The sequence below is a fragment of the Garra rufa genome, chromosome 20 (genome assembly GCF_049309525.1).
Source record: "Garra rufa chromosome 20, GarRuf1.0, whole genome shotgun sequence".
NCBI lineage: Eukaryota > Metazoa > Chordata > Actinopteri > Cypriniformes > Cyprinidae > Garra > Garra rufa.
In genome coordinates this window covers 38,276,830-38,292,560 of record NC_133380.1, presented here as the reverse complement: position 1 = coordinate 38,292,560, position 15,731 = coordinate 38,276,830, and the positions used below count along the sequence as shown (strand labels likewise).

Sequence of the window (15,731 nt, the reverse complement as noted above, 5' to 3'; positions counted from 1 at the left end):
TTGACATATTAGAGTCAAATGTTTTTACAGAGGGGATTTTGAGTAACTCATTTTGTCATAATTCAGAAAATACTTAGAACAGACAGAAAACAATATATTTTTGCAGTTTTATTTTGGGAATAAAATGTTGTATAAACTCAAGTAAATTATATATGAACAAATCCCTCTGTAAAAACCTTCAGGATATAGACAGGAATAAAAATGTCAAGTTTGGTGTGTGTAAGTGCTACTGAAGTGAAGATTTATGGCTCAGTGTAGGAGAAAAAAACTCATTTTGAGAAAACAGCCTTTAAACATTTGCATTGTAATTGAAATCTATTGACACAAATAGATAAAGCGCTATAAAAGAAACACCTAACATGGTCTTTTGGATGTTTTCTGTCCACAAGTCTGAAAAAAACACTTCATGAAAAAGCAAAAAGCCTAAAATCTCAAACTTGACAGGTGCATGAATAAACTGTTTTTTAACTGTAAATTATTATTCATTGGACAGTTACAGTATATATGTATATATTACCCTTTTAAGGAGCTTCACTGAAGTTGTGGTAAACTTTGTTCTCAAAAGCAGCCTTTTCAAAACTTGTCTGTAGCTGTAGTTGTACCTTTAAATTATGAGTAGCTTTTAAATTAGCTACAATTTCAAAGTATCTTCCCAAAACTGATCCGACTGAATATTATTGTTTTATTTTAGGGTTCTGGGAGTGTTTTTATTATTATTATTATTAGTTTGTTGTAACTGGATACTGAAGATTTTCTTTAGATTAATAAATCTCAAACTGTTTTATTTCTCTAAAGACAGAGGGAAAAAAGTAAATTTGGTGTGAAATGTCATATGTCTGAATTGTTCATTTATTTTCTTCAGTGCTTCATATAGAAAGGTTAAGTCTCTGGGCTCTGACTCACCCTTCAAAAGTTTTGTCTCCACAAAGGGGGGACCAATAAACTGCAAAACCACTAGGAAAATCCTGTCACCACTGTGTGGAATTAGCTCAATGCAAAACACTGCAATGAAATATTTGCATAAAAGACATCTGCTTTATCAATACAATTTCCAAATTATGAAATACTAATGCAATTAGAACAGTCGCTAAAAGAGACATTCAGGCAATTTATGAAGCTACAGTCATCTGTTACAGCACAACACTGCAACGCAATGACAGGCAGGCGTGTGTTTGATGAATGAGTGCTTGAGTAATCTCCTGCTATCATGCATCACCCTGACAGCTCCACCACCCACAACCCACTCACTATTTATTTCCTCTGAGACGTCGCATCACTTCCTGCTCACGCCTCTCTCAGCTGTAGAGGGAGACAGAGAGCAAACACTATCACATTTGCTTTTGCTTTTGCACCTTAATTGGAACCACTGGTTAGGTTTAAAGTATAGTAGTTGGAAGTCCAATATATTTTCTATGGCTATAGTTCAAGGCCAGGATCAGCCCAATGCTCCTGAAAATATGGTCTTGCACTCAGACTTGAGTCTCACAATAACTCATCAAAAAAAAAATGTAAAAAACATCTATATAAACATCTATAAAAACTTCATCACAGTGCTTGGCTTTCATAATGCTATTACTATTAAACTTATTTCAGTATAATGCATTTGTTTATCATTTAATCAAATTGATCTTAATGATTAATCAGTTAAGCATTTGATTTAGATTTTGTAGATTTTCAACTAGGTTTATTGTTAGTAAGGTATAAACTAGAGTAATTGCCGTTTGAGCTTTTCAATCTGGAGAGAAAATTATAAATTATTATTATAAATTATATTATTATAAATAATATAATTTATAATAATATAATTATAAATCACAAAATTTACTACTTAATTAATTAATACTTCGATACAATAGAAGTAAAACTGTGCGAGAATTCATAATGTGCAATGGGGGGACAGGGTTTAAGAGGACAAAATGCTTCATCAAATAAGTCTAGAATTTGCACCAGTAGGTCCAGCTATGACACTCTGATTAAACATTATAAGATCAAAACCTTTTTTAAATATGAACATTTCACAGTAAGATCTACAATATGCATAGATGAACTTTTCATGCTGACTTTCAGGAGCGGAAAGGGATAGTGGGCAAGGTAGATGTGGACTCTGCCAAAGATATGGACATGGGCCTAGACAAAGAGGTGGTCTCTGGGATTTTGTCAATAACAATTATTAGATAATATTGTGTGTTTTTGTGCTGGTTCCCTGACTGGTTTAGGCCTGTTGTTCAGCTGACTCCCAAAGCTTTTTTTATATTATTTTCCCTGGTTTCATAGACAAGGCTTAAGCCTAGTCCTAAACTAAAAAACAATTCTGGGTTGTTTTAACTGAAAGAAACTTATCCTAAAATATGTCAGTTTCATAGTTCCCCTTCGGGAACGTCGAGCTGCGTCACCACGCTTTGGGAACGCCCCCAGCGTGACCACGCTCTGAAACACGTGTCTAATCAGTCCAATAGGAAAACGCGCTGTGACGTCACGGGCGGGGTGACGTCATGAACCAGGAAACTATAAAGCACATGCGGTGAATGCAGCCGGCAGCTTCTGTCTTTCAGTCGCGCTCTGTGTTGAATGTGTTTGTCCTCTCAGTGCTGTTTTTCAGAGCCAGTTTGCTCTACTTTATTTTGAGTACTGAGATAGATAGGAAAGCAAAAAAAAAAAAAAAAAGAAATATGGGCGATAAAAGCAAGAGTTTTAGGCGTTGTGTTCCTCCATGCCTCAGATACATCACGGCTGAGGACACACACACGCTCTGTGTATCTTGCTTGGGGGCGAAGCATGCCCAGTCAGCCTTCGAGGAGGCTGACTGTGTGCATTGTTTGCGGCTTCCTCTCCGCACGCTTCGCTCCCGGAGGGCTCTTTTTGAGGAAGGAGCCCTCGCTAGCGTTCCCCGCGGATCAGGCCCCGCTGCTGCCGAGGCAGAGCGGCGTCTGCATTCGTGGGGTTCGCAGTTGGATCTAGTATCGAGTTTGGAGACGGGTGAACCCCTTTCTCCATCCTCCTCTGCTAGATCACTGCCCCTCTCTGGTGTGGAAGCCCGCTCTGCGGCTTCTTCCCTCCAGGAGGAGCACTCGACCCTCCGTTTGTCTTCTTCTGAGGAGGAGGACGCGGAGATGGTCGAGGAGGCTGGTCCCACGCCCACCCAGCCTGTCGAGTACGAGGAGTTAGTGGAGGTGATCACACGTGCTGTCGCCAAGCTTAACATTGAATGGCCAGACGTTGTGACTAAAGTGCAAGCACATACGAGATCTAAGCTAGATGAAAGATTCCTGTCATCTAAAAGCACACCTCCACGCCGAGGCCTTCCATTTTTTCCCGATCTCCACACTGAGGTGTCGAGATCGTGGTCAAAACCATTCTCCACCCGTGTTCACTCCCCCACCGCTGCCATCTATTCTAATGTGGCGGGGGCTCGTGAGCACGGTTACGGGACGATGCCGCAGGTTGAGCAGACGCTCTCCAGTTATTTATCCCCTAGCACGGCATCGTCCCTGAAGGCCTCGGCACTCCCCAGTAAGGCACTCAGAACTGCCAACCCTGCCACCTCTGGTGCTTCAGGGCGCAGCGGTCCCTCAGCAGCCCCTACTTCCACCCGTCTGTACCGCGGTGCAGAGGGGCTCATCATCTCTAAGACCACCAGAGGTCAGCCTCGAGAGGCTGATTCCCTTAGTAAATCATTTAGCAGCGTGGAAACTTCTGCCAAATGTATCTCAATGGGTCCTGCGAACAGTAGAGAAAGGATACAGAATTCAGTTTGGCGGCTCCCCGCCACCTTTCCAAGGGGTTCTAGCCACTACGGTGGCCCCACAGCAGGCTCTGGTTTTAGAACAAGAAGTAGACACTCTTCTAAAGAAAGGGGCCATCGAGGTGGTCCCTCCAGATCTCAGAGAGTCCGGGTTTTACAGCCGTTACTTCATTGTTCCGAAGAAGGATGGAGGTTTGCGTCCGATTTTAGACCTCAGGCTGCTCAATCGTACAGTACTGAGGCTCAAGTTCAGAATGCTCACTGTCAAGCAGGTCGTGTCACAAATCAGGTCCGAGGACTGGTTTGTCACAATAGATCTCAAGGACGCATACTTCCATATCTCCATCCTTCCTCAGCACAGGAGGTTCCTCAGGTTTGCTTTTGGGGGCAAAGCATACCAGTACAGGGTTCTTCCGTTCGGTCTAGCACTCTCACCCAGAACTTTTACCAAGTGTGTAGATGCGGCACTGGCTCCGTTGCGACTCCAGGGCATCCGCATACTGAATTATATAGACGACTGGCTCATCCTGGCACAGTCGAGAGAAGTAGCGGTTCGACATCGAGATGTCGTTCTCGCCCACATGGAAGTTCTAGGGTTAAGGCTGAACTCCAAGAAAAGCGTTCTTTCTCCATCTCAGAGAACCACCTATCTAGGAGTAGTTTGGGATTCGACCACGATGCGGGCACAAATGTCTCCCGCACGGGTACAGTCAGTCCTCAACGCAGTCGCGAGAGTCAGACTAGGCCACTCACTCACTGTGAAGCAGTTCCAAGTTCTGCTAGGTCTCATGGCAGCAGCGTCCAACGTTATACCTCTTGGCCTGCTGTACATGAGGCCTTTACAGTGGTGGCTCAGGACCAAAGGGTTTTCCCCGAGGGGCAACCCGTTCCGTATGATCAAGGTCACGCGGCGCTGCCTTCGTGCCTTAGACATATGGAAGAAACCTTGGTTCCTGTCTCAGGGCCCGGTGTTGGGAGCTCCATGTCAGCGTCTGACACTAACTACAGACGCCTCCCTCACCGGCTGGGGAGCGGTCATGAGTGGCCGCTCGGCCCAAGGTCTGTGGAGCGCACGCCAACTGTCGTGGCATATCAATCGCCTGGAGATGCAGGCAGTGTTTCTAGCTTTGAGACACTTCCTCCCAGACATCAAAGATCACCATGTGTTGGTACGCACCGACAACACATCGGTGGTCGCTTACATCAACCACCAAGGAGGTCTGCGGTCGCGCCCCTTGAACAAGCTGGCACACCAGATCCTCATGTGGTCCCAGGGAAAGCTTCTCTCGTTAAGAGCAATGTACATTCCTGGGCATCTCAATTTGGGAGCAGACGCCCTGTCGAGGCAGGGGCTGAGGCCCGGGGGATGGAGACTCCACCCAGAGGTGGTGGAGGCCATTTGGAACAAGTTTGGCAGAGCCCAAGTAGATCTATTTGCGAGCCAGGAGACAACACACTGTCCCCTTTGGTTCTCTCTGACTCATCCAGCTCCTCTGGGGCTGGATGCTATGGTACAGGCGTGGCCGAGGCTCCGCCTGTACGCCTTTCCCCCGATCGCTCTGCTCCCGGGAGTTCTGGAAAGAGTACGCCGGAATGGAATTCGCCTTCTACTAGTGGCCCCATTCTGGCCAGGTCGAGCTTGGTTCTCGGACATAGTCTCCCTCCTAGACGGCCCCCCGTGGGAAATTCCTGTCAGGAGGGACCTTCTCTCACAAGCGGGCGGCACGATCTTTCACCCCCGCCCGGAGTTGTGGAAGCTGAGGGTGTGGCCCCTGAGGGGGCACATCTCTTAGCTTCAGGTCTCTCAACCGAGGTTGTTGAGACCATACTCCAATCCAGAGCTCCCTCGACGAGGAAGTTATACACCGGGAAGTGGAATATGTTTGTCCTTTGGTGCACGCAACACCACATTGACCCAGTTCACTGCCCAGTAGGCTCAGTGCTGGACTTTTTGCAAGCCCGCCTCTCGGCCGGTAATGCACACTCTACGTTGAGGGGCTACGTGGCGGCTATAGATGCCTTCCATGCTCCCTTCGGCGCCACCTCCCTCGGGAGACTTCCCCTGGTATCACGCTTCCTCCGCGGTGCGCTGAGGCTGAGGCCCCCGATGCGCTCTCGTGTCCCTACTTGGGACTTGGCCGTGGTACTTGAGGCTCTCTCTAACCACCCTTTCGAGCCTATTGAGGACATCTCGGACAAGTTGCTGTCCTTTAAAACAGCCTTTTTGTTGGCCATCTCTTCCCTCAAGAGAGTGGGTGATCTTCAGGCCCTTTCTGTGGCCCCCTCTTTTCTAGACTTTGCACCTGGAATGGTCAAAGCGTTTCTGCACCCCAAGACGGGCTACGTGCCCAAGGTGCCCTCTGCTGTACCGCGGCCTGTAGTGCTTCAGGCCTTCTGTCCTCCTCCCTTTAAAGAACCGGGACAACGGAAGCTTAACTGTGTGTGTCCAGTGCGAGCACTGGACACATACGTCCACAGAGCTGCCCTGTGGAGGAAGACGGACCAATTGTTTGTTTGTTTCGGTCCTCATAACAAGGGTCTTCCAGCTTCTAAGCAAACTCTAAGTCGGTGGATCTCGGATGCCATTTCCTTATCATACAAGTCCTTAGGCCTTCCCTCTCCTTTGGAAGCCAAGGCACACACTCTACCCGCAAAGTTGCGGCCACCAAAGCTTTCCTGTCAGGTGTCTCCCTGCAGGATATATGTAACGCTGCGGGCTGGTCCACGCCACTCACGTTTGTGAGGTTCTACGAGTTAGACCTCCCTCATACCCCAGGCTCTCAGGCCTTACTTTCTGAAGCCCCTACCACGAGTAGGGCCCTTTAATGTGGGGTTCCCCCCCCCCCTCTGTTATCCTGCTTGTCAGCAGTTGTTATCTCGGGCTACTTTCGCCCTATTTATCTACGAGCTAAGGCTCTCTCTCTATCCTGCTTTTCAGCAGTTGTTATCTCGGGCTACTTTCGCCCTATTTATCTACGAGCTAAGGCTCTCTCTCTTCCTGCTTATCAGCAGTTGTTATCTCGGGCTACTTTCGCCCTATTTATCTACGAGCTAAGGCTCTCTCTCTATCCTGCTTATCAGCAGTTGTTATCTCGGGCTACTTTCGCCCTTATTTCTACGAGCGAAGGCTCGCTATTACTCTGCCTCAGGGCACTATTTCTCAGGCTACTTTCGCCTTTCTGCCTACTAGGCAGCCATTTTTTGGGCATACTGCCCCCCTTTTCTGCTACACATTCAGCAGGTCTTTGAAATTCTGGTGGCGTGGGTATATCGTTCCCAAAGCGTGGTGACGCAGCTCGACGTTCCCGAAGGGGAACGCCTCGGGTTTCGTATGAAACCCTAGTTCCTCGAGGGAACGAGACGCTGCGTCGCCTTCCACAATTTCGGCATCCCTGCAGCGCTCCTGGTGGCAGAAGCTGCCGGCTGCATTCACCGCATGTGCTTTATAGTTTCCTGGTTCATGACGTCACCCCGCCCGTGACGTCACAGCGCGTTTTCCTATTGGACTGATTAGACACGTGTTTCAGAGCGTGGTCACGCTGGGGGCGTTCCCAAAGCGTGGTGACGCAGCGTCTCGTTCCCTCGAGGAACTAGGGTTTCATACGAAACCCGAGGCGTTTTGTCTTAAGATGTACACCAGTAGTGTGTTTTTTTTTTATAAAGGCATGTTTATAAAACCTATTTAACTGTCCTAACTAAACTATGGCCTAATCCTGGCTTAACCTAAGCCCTGTCTGTGAAACCAGGCCTTTATATTTTGTGTGGTACTAAATCACTGCAGTAACAAAAATTGTTTAATTTTTATTAGGGGATTATATTTGCCACCTTAAATGGACATTTTTACCTTTAAAGGGGCATTTTTATAACCTTATAAGATGTGTGCATCATCTTTTATAGGATGTCCCAAGCCAATCTCAAGGATGTGGGCCAATTAAGTGACCAGTACCTAAGCATGATCCTTATTTTACGTCAGCTGTCATGCTGGTGCAGTAGGTGGCAGTATGCACCTTTCAGTAGGTTTACCATCCACCATTTAAAGAAAAAGAAGACACTCAAATGTGCGTGCGTGACACGCAAGATCTGTTCTAACGTATTCATGCACACTTTAATAACAAATCACTCAAAAGTTTATTGCTCCATTACTTTTATCTGCCATCATACTATACTTTTTCCCCTTTATGTTGCATTTATTCTCCTTTTTGTACATATAAAATACAAGAACTGGACTGTAAAATAGAAGCATGGGATTGGGACTCGATATCGGATACTCAATATTTAATGACTTGGATCAGGGGCACAAAAAACCTGATCGGGACATCTCTACATTCTTATATTTAATACATTTTATTTTAGAGTAATAAGACACTAGGGTGTTACCAATCAAACTAAATCAGTATTAATTAATTTTTGCACTACAGAAGTGGCACAGATGTTACATGTACATAATGTATTTATGTCTATCAAAAATATTATTTTAAACAATGAAATTTGGAATTTTCTAATGAAATTATACTTTAAATGTTAAACAAAAATCAACAATAGCTGTGACTTACTGAAGCCCCTTTCACACAGTGCATTAATTCCGGAAAATTGCTGAAACATTGCCAAAGTGGCTTCTTTGCAAATGCAAACAGGTCCCGGGATTGACCCCAGAAACAATCCTGGGTTGGGGACCTAGTAACATTGTCGGGATCAGTCCCAGAACGAGCGCTGTGTGAACAAAAAAGTGATGACACGTGTTATCGTTAGGGATGTACCGAAATAAAAAATTCTTCGCCGAAGCCAAACTAAATTAAACACTAGGCCGAAGGCCGATTACCAAACACGTTTTTTTGTGTTTTTTTCCCATGTATTTTGCCAATTTGTTTCCCCATTGCATGAATTAAATAGCCAAAATGTGCTTTTTACAGTTTTGTCTTGTTTTAAAAAATCAATTACAAAACAACAATTTAAAAATATTTACTTAAAACTGAACATTTTTTACATTCTAGTAGACGTTATAGCCTACCAACAAAGCACAATTTAACTTAAAATTAAAAAGTTAGTAAAATAATATTCTTTGGACATTTTTAAGACCCCCTTCTTGAATCAGGCATGTGTTTTTAATGCACAAATAAATGCAGCCTTGCTGAGCAAAGGAGAATGTTTTGAATGTATTAATAGAGCTGTTGGAATGATTGTTATCATTATTTTGGTCTTTTTTATTTTATTTTACAGAACAACAGTAAAATTACAATACTAACATTTATGAATGTTGACTTTTATTTTGGCGGAAACCCACAAGACGACTTTTTGCTGACAGCAGCAGATTTATGAATAATCCTCATCACACAGATTTCCCTCCTGCTTTGGACTTTGAACTCTGGTTCAAATGTCACGTGTCTTTACAAGATCTTTACGGGTCTTTAAGGCACACACAGATTCCAGAAAATCACATTATTTGTGTATTTTCCAGAATCGCTGTGTGAAAGAGTTTTGAGTGAGTCATTCATTCAAACAATTTGTTCAAATGAACGATTCATTCAGAAACAAAGCAAGTGAATGTCTACAAATGGATCAATTAATCAGTGATTACAAAATGCTGAATTACAGAACAGAATGAAACACCACTGTGTTGCGGTTTTGTTTGGAACTATTTGTGTTGCTCAAAATACAGCAAAAACAGACAATACTGTATATGAAATGTAACTAACAATATTAATTTCTTGGTTATTGAACTGTTGTATAAAATCAATATTACATTTGTAACCCGTGCAGAAATTCAGGAAAACAGCATGCTAGCTTGTGTGCTATTGCATAACTATATGCAAGACAAAAACTCATATGGGGCATTTTAAATTGAATTTTGGGAGCATTGAATTGCATTCTCTGAGGCTACATTATGCCGTTTAAATTTGGACTCTTAATACATGTTTCTCTTTGTCCTACTCAAAAATGTAATCTTCCAAATCATTAAAACAACAATTATGATATCATTGTAGATGATAGATACAGTATCGCACACCCCTACAAGGTAAGGACCACTAAGTTAAGTCAACCTTACCTAAAAAGGTAAACTATCAGCTCAATCATCAGAACATTTCTCCAAGACAACTGCTAAATCTGCTACAGTAACTATATGCAGTAAATGTTATTATATATACAGTACAATTCTGTTTAATACTGTATAGTTGTATTAGTTGTGATAGAACTGGTCAGGGCATTGCAACTATTGCCTGCTTTTCCAAGATCACCAGGTATCTATAAAATAAATTTATCTGGTTTATCTTTATTTTCGCTGAAGCTGTGGATATAACCTTATTGGTCAATGGGCAGCCATCCAAGTGCCTAGACAATATTGGGGGAACATCCCAATGTCGACGACAACATATGAAGATGGTATGGTAGGTCACTTATAAATTCTTGGATCGAGTTCATTTAGAAAAGCTATGTTACTATGTTGGACAATGAGCTGGTTCAGGAATGGTTTCAGCCTTATCCTAAGGCTGCGAGATAAAACAATAATGATAATTATCGCAGGCTTTCCTCAATAAAACAATAAGAAGAGCTTGATAATTGTTCAATATAATGTTTATGCACCATAAATGGAACAAAACAGCGCTACTCATTTGAGTTTGAAGCGCTTTTCAGTCTACAAATGGCCATCACTTACTATGGATTTACTGTAGTAACACTAACTGCACCATAGTATTGTAGCAGGAATGTGGGATATCCATATTGAATTCTTACGTTATTATGTCAACTGTCCTGAGTGTCTTTCACGCTGACCCCAGGCCATCGGGCAGTTCTTATTGTCGAGCCCTGCCTTTTAAAAATGATAAACAAATGTATTAAACTGAATGCATATTTTATAGTAATAGCATTATGAATAACGGTCTCTGTGAATCAATAGTTTTTTAAGATAAGAACACATTTAAATGTATGCTCTTGCATTAGTCTGGAGGTAACAACTCTCAGTAGTACTCAAGGGATGCTGACTTTAATAAACCTGCTTAGAAAGATTCTTTGCAAACTGTTGCATCACAAACAACAAAACTAGACCTGAAAGAGAAAACTGACCAAAAAAAGGAGACATTTACACTGATTCCTGCATTGGCTTCAAGAATGTAACATGAGCAAAATCTCTACCACAACATCAGTCATTTTCAACCATAAAATACAAGTAAGTGAAAATAAAGGAGTGACATCAAAACGTAGTAATCCTGCCTGAAATCAGAGAGGTTACTAAGCAAAGCCATTTTCTGTATTTCTCAACATCGTCACTAATGGCTGCTAATTAAATTTGCAAAATCTCACGTAAGATTGAGTGGAGGTTTAACTGCTGTCCAAATCCACAACTCTGAGTTTACGAAAAGGGATCGATTCGAAAGTTGTTTTGTAAATGCCTTTTTGATCACTACCAAGCACTGCACAAAAACTGTTGCACTTTCTGTTAATGTGCATGCATTCTGTCAACAAAAGTGAATATTAAGACTTTTACTTTTTTGCAATCTTAATACTCGTTTTAGCATTTTGAGATGCTATTTTCTCAAATTTGGTCAGAGAGAGTTTGACAGGTGGTGAACATTCGTGATTGGTGATTGAGAGCAAAAAATGCCCCACAAAGCTGCATGCCATACTGTATGACCAATGTGACAATTGTCATCTGTGCCTCCATTCAGACAGCATTTCACCCAAGCTTGCTCCTTAAATTAGAAAACACCTCTTAAATGGTTGAAAACCGTGGTAGGTTATTTTCAAAAAAGGCTGAATTTAATGACACTTCTGTTAACCATTCATAAAAAGTACCTCCCAAACCAAGATTCTGTGCATCTGAGGAAACATTACGAAAACTACTTAATTCATTCTTAAACTGTAATGTTGTGACTGTGTATAAAAATATTGGAGATAATGAACATGATTAATATACAAATATATGTAGTCTTTTTATTTGTATGGTTTGTTTGATTGTTTGTTTTTACGTGGAAATCCCATACTTGCATTAACAGACAATTCTGTACAAGGTCTGCATGATGTATCAAAATTAAACTGGAATCATGGTATGGCCTAGCGTGATAATCAAATCACAAAAGCTTCAATGCAATTAAATAGATGTGCTGCGTCTATCTCCGAGAAAAAAGCTGCTTATCATGAACTCCATTTTTGCATGTGCTGTGAATTCGAGATGCTTAATAAAATTTGATAATGCAATAAGAAATTGTTCATTGTTATTATTATTTTATAAAACAGAATAATGATGAAGTTTAAATTATAACTTGACTAATTTAGGTGCTGTTACTGCATATGCACTGCAAAAAATGCTTTTCTAGCTTAGATTTTTTGTCTTGTTTCCAGCCAAAATATCTAAAAATTCTTAAATCAAGGAGCATTTTCTAGACGAGTAAAAATGATTGTCTTGTATTCAGAAAAACAAGTCAAAATTAAGTGCATTTTTGCTTAAAACAAGCAAAATAATCTGCCAATGGGGTAAGCAAAATAATCTTGTTTTGTCTGTTTGAAATAAGATTATTTTGCTTACCCCATTGGCAGATTATTTAGCTTGTTTAAAGCAAAAATGCACTTAATTTTTAAAATGATTTTTACTCGTCTAGAAAATCCTTCTTGATTTAAGAATTTTTAGATATTTTGTCTGGAAACAAGACAAAAAATCTAAGCTAGAAAAGCATTTTTTGCAGTGTGTGGCTCTCTTCTGGCACAGAACTGGCAGATGTGCACCATGTACACTGTAAAAAGTTTTCACCAGTTTCAATTTAAAAACTTAAGTTCATCAGCTGCCTTAAATATTAAGTTAAATTAACTTCAAAGTGCAAGTCATTTTAACTCATTTTATTGTCGTGAGTTGAAATGACTTGTAGTTTTAAGTTGATTTAACTTAAAATTTTAAGGCAGCTGCTAAACTTAAGTTTTTAAGTTGAAACTGTGGAAAACTTTTTACAGTGTACTATTACATTTATTACTTGATTAATCTTAAAATATTTGGTCAATTACTAAAATAACCGATAGTGACCGCGTGAAAACAGCCAATTCCAAGATTTATATTACAAAAATTGTACCTTGTGACTGAGCTAGTACACTTTGCCCCTTCTACCCCTAAAAGACACATATTATTACTTTACGTTACCCAGAAAAGGATAGTTCACCCAAAAATGTCATCATAATTGACTCACCACCCACAGCGATTCAAGCCAAATGCATGCCAGTTGTAAGATATAATTGTTCCAGTTTTCTGGCACTGATAATGCAAAACACTTTTTCCATGGATTAAGCAATGAGAAAAGACTCGAACCTCTGCTAATATGTGTGAAGTCACACTAAGCGTGGGGTGTTAAGTTTTGTATAGGTTTCTAAAATTAGGAACAGCTCTTAGACATGGGCCTATATGTCTCCTTGGCAACATAATAACCACTCCAGTTTCACTTACAGCACGCGTGAAAAAGATACCACCAGAAATCCCCAAAGCTCCTACTCTGAACAATGCATAACAAAAATGTGTCTTGAAACAATGAACCAATGAGCAAACACCATCGATCCATCCAAGAAATCCTTATCTTCCATCAGCACCAGACTTCAGTGATGTAATCTACTGCTGGTCTGTAATATAACAAATGTTACACGATGTCTACTGCTAAGAAGGCTAGATCCTGTGGCATTGGGTGGATGAATGTACAGATAGATCCTGGTCCTGTTTTTTGCTGATCTGGCTCATGTGCTCCGGTTAATTCATGATCACTTTGTGATGGAAGTGTTGGCCTTTGTGTAGGCCATATTTAATGAGGATGCCAGAGGATTGCTTCTCTCCTTTAAGTCCCCTTTTCTTGTCTTCGTACAAACTCAAAGTTAAAAACAGAATACTGTCATGTGATTCATTTGCTTCTGAATTCACTGCAGGATCCCTGAAGCAAGGAGGCCCAGATGATAATAAAACACCGGTGGTGCATTGCCAGGATTTATGAAGCTCTTTAACTAAACTGCACACTGAAAATTGCAAACTTATCATCAATGCTTAGGATATAATGCATGTTATTAAAGTGACAAATAACCATTAATTATAAACGACAGATGCGGATGCGATGAGAGATGCGCCGCATCCTGACACACAAGACATCCCGATGGCTTACAGCCACTGAGCTCAAGCCATTAAATTAAATGTCAGCGTTATTATCATTTTGTAAAAACTATGTAACACCTGTGATCAGATCAATGATGATGAAAATGAGAAGGGTTTGAGTGAATTAACGTTACCTACACACAGGCTCCAGACTCTGTCTGCGATGCTGTCGCTGTTGCTCTTTTCTGTCTCTTTGTGTATAAATTTTATTTTTGACCGTAATGTAAATTATTATTATTTAACATGACATTTAAAGGTTTAGCTTTGAATGAAATCCTTCAATCTGCTCTGTATGTTGTCCAGTTACCGCAAGTGTACGATGAAGATGGACCGATCCATTCCTCAATTAGGGGTGCAAGGACTGTATACAGTTTACACAGTACTAATAACGCAATATAATTTAACCATAGTTTGTCAATTTATATTTCTTAAACAATTAGTCAAATTACTGTTTATTTCTAAACAGTGGATTACGAGCCATATGGTGAGTGATTATAATTACCATAAAAATGGTGAATGGCCTTTATCCCCCACTCTGAAATTCATGGACTCTTCCTGAGAGCACTGACTCTTAGCAACAAAGCAATGTTTCCATCCGGGTTCTTGTTCAGATGACTAATATTAAGAGGCTAATAATTAAAATTATATGTATTTTCTATTAGCTACTAAAGTAATAAATAATCTTATGATAACGTAACATTAAAACTAAACGAAAAATTCTGCATTTTCTGCATTGTGTGTATATATATAGCAATTAAAAGATGACTAAAATCATAGTGGGTCTAATTAAAATAAAATACAGCCGTGCTTTACCGTGTATGTTATGTTTTTTAGAAAAATCTAAACTTTAATATTTAAATACATATTGATGAAATGGTGTTCTTTGTCATTAGTAATTGTCTGTAACATCACTGTTTGAAAGATACGATTTAGTCAAGTGAATCTGAATAAGTTAGCCAATAATGTAGTTAGACATTTTACAAAAATACAACATTAATTATTTCGTTTCATCACTGATGTTTATTCCGTCTATACGCCGCTTGATGGCGCCACGATTTAACCGTGCGCTTAATTACTTTTTTCTGGGGTTTCGTTTGCTTTGTTTATATGCCGGTTTATTTTTATTTGTGTTGCTAACGAACAACACAAGTGCTTTTATTACAATTTGATCTCTGGATTAAATAATAAAAAAATTAATACGCTAAGGAAAGCCTTGACCAACGCGAATCTTTATTTGTTTTACTGCATCCTGCTGAAAAAAATATATATAATTAGCCTACATTAGTAATTACGTAAGTCATAATTTCAGTGACATTAATGAACCTATCAATGTGCAATGATTTTATAAAGCACATGACACAACACAATCAATTTTATATTTAAAGTCAACACATTAAGTAATTTTAGAAACATTGTGTGCATAATTGATCACTTAAGGCAAGACACTGCAGGTGAATAGGGTAAAAAAATAAATAACTAATAGTTATGACCTTACCCAGTTGATTGATTATATTGATAATTGCAAACATTTTTGTAGTACAATTTTTAATGCAAATATGCAAATGAGACATTATTTAATTAAATATGCACTAGTTTGCATGCATTTCTAGTACAAAAATCTGAACACTGGATGAAGTCAGTTTCAAAATTCTTGTTTTTGACATATTAGAGTCAAATGTTTTTACAGAGGGGATTTTTGGATCTCATTTTGTCACTCCATAATTCAGAAAAAGCAGAAAACAATGTGTTTTTTACTATTTTTGTCACAAGCGCGGTCTCTGTGGCTCCCTCTATCCCGCGCCAGCGGGAACCTTCACCTGAATATTGACTACATTACCCACAATCCCGTGCCTGGGAACGCTCATTTCCAGTTCCGGGTCT

General features: G+C 40.5%; 1 protein-coding gene across 1 annotated transcript in view; it reads right to left on the bottom strand.

Moving 5' to 3' along the window:
• Positions 1-14,145, bottom strand: part of LOC141293544 (tubulin polyglutamylase TTLL7-like) — a 97,355-nt gene extending 83,210 nt beyond the window's left edge. Inside the window, exon 1 of the mRNA XM_073825568.1 lies at positions 13,989-14,145. The gene's annotated coding sequence lies outside the window, so the exon portion shown is untranslated. The remainder of the gene's footprint in view (positions 1-13,988) is intronic.
• Between the last annotated feature and the right edge of the window lie 1,586 nt (positions 14,146-15,731).